The sequence below is a fragment of the Austrofundulus limnaeus genome, unplaced genomic scaffold (assembly GCF_001266775.1).
Source record: "Austrofundulus limnaeus strain Quisiro unplaced genomic scaffold, Austrofundulus_limnaeus-1.0 Scaffold155, whole genome shotgun sequence".
NCBI lineage: Eukaryota > Metazoa > Chordata > Actinopteri > Cyprinodontiformes > Rivulidae > Austrofundulus > Austrofundulus limnaeus.
This window is the reverse complement of record NW_013952557.1, coordinates 711,061-713,135: the sequence shown is the minus strand read 5'-3', so window position 1 is coordinate 713,135 and position 2,075 is coordinate 711,061.

Here is a 2,075-nt window from a genome sequence, read left to right as displayed (position 1 = left end):
CTCTTGGAAGAGAGACGAAACGTTTCATTAAAGAAGAACCCGTCCAGAGGACCTATACAATTTTTTTCCTTTGATTTTACCCAGACGTTTAAATTGCCGCCTCTTTTATTTACACATAATTATACTTTCGAAACACTACTTCATACCAGCACTTGAGGTAATCTTCAATGAACTGATCTATAATCTGCTACTTAAGCATAAGTACCCTGCAGGGTGATGGTGCACTCATGAAGATGAAACTGGGAGGAACCGCACATCAGAAGTTGTGATGTCAGCACTTGCGATGAGCTTTAATGAGCACTGTATGTTAGGGTGGGGGATCACACCGATGTCCGATGGTTATTTATGTGCTAAAAGCTAAGTGCAGCTTAGGCCCTTGATCAATGTTAAGTGGCCCTTCATCTCAAATAAAAATATGCTTCATTAATTAGATGACACAGCGGGATGTTTTGAGTAAACGATACCATCTACAATCTGCACACAACCACGTTATGCGTGGATAATTTAGTGTCTGGTGCTTTTACAGTAGACTTTTGTAGCTCTCGCAATGTGCAGATAGCAATTAATAAAGCCGTTCATGGAGCAGAAAGAACTGAATGGAGGAAGGCAAATTTGATTATGTAAACATAAAGGTCCCTGTGTCATTTAGGTGCTTAACAGACATAGGAGATTTTCGCATTTCTAATGATTGTAGTGGCATTTCCTGAGAGGTTCTGCTTTTTTGTCTTCATGTTTGGGTGAGTTTTTGTAGAGAGTAACCATGAAGCTAATCAACATGATACTGTATACCGATAAACTAAAGTCAAGTTCGTCAAATATATTGTGCTTTGTCACGTCTTACCTTTTCTTTTACGGTAATTTCAGCTGTAACATTTGATTTTAAAAGCATGTCTTCCTAAAAGTCTGATCACTGAGTTTTAATAACACATCAAAGGGAATTTAACATCTACGTTTCAGCTGCATTCAGCTGATTTCAGCGGATCCAGTCAGTGAGGTCATCTGTGTGGTAAAGCGGTGAGCTGTTTGGGGGGTTTGATTTTTGTCAGCTGTGACTAACAGTGATTCAGGGAGGCATGCTTAATGATTCAAAGATTGACTGGAAGAACTACAACTCCCTGCAGTGATTGTTTTTTCCTCCCACAATGTTTAAAAATCCTACAGACCTTTTCCTATCATTTAAATGAATTAGGCGTTATATGACTTTTCCAGATTTGCCCATTAACCCTGTTTGCTGACTTGACTGTCCCCTAATAGCTGTACTAGTTTGTGGTTTATGCATGCCGGTCAAATAATACTGTGTGCTGAAAGTGGAGAAGCACAGATGATGTCATAATCACACCCCTGAGCGATGCAGAAAATGACTTAAAGGGATATTTCAGAGCTTTTGAAGGAGAGTTTTGCAAAACGCTTATGAACACCCAATACTCTACCTGCAGAGGGTAGGTCTTTGAACAACCACAGTTTGGAGAATCAGTTTATTTTTGACTGAAATGACAGCTGGTTTGAGAGAGACTGAGACCAAAGTAGACTGCAGCTGTTGTAAAACAGAAATATTATGGTATTTGTACAGGAAGTGCCTCAGTGCATCAGTAATAATAGCTGCCACTGCTATTTGCACTGGCAAATAACTATCATAATCTCTGTGAATAAGCATGTAAAGCAAAAATTATGACAGCGTAAGGTTTACAAAATAGCAGATGCACAAATTACAATATAATTACTAAGACTGAAAACTATAAGATGGCAGAAATTCATTTTAGCCTTGGCCCCCTGAGCCAAGTATGCATTGAGGATGACTCTCAACTACTACATCAAAATTTAGCCAAAAACATGTAAATAAAACAAAATTTGAGCGATTTTTGTTTGGATAATAACAAATAGAGGTGGTGGTCATCTTGAATTTTTTTTAGTTAACTTGTTGGGTTTTATTCAATTCAATTCGATTCAAAAATGTATTAACTTCATTAAAAATACTATATACAATAATAAAAAAAATAAACAAAAACCAAAAAATATACAAATCAAAATAAAATGAAAGGTAGCAGAAGAAGAATAAAGCTTATAATGTCTGCCCT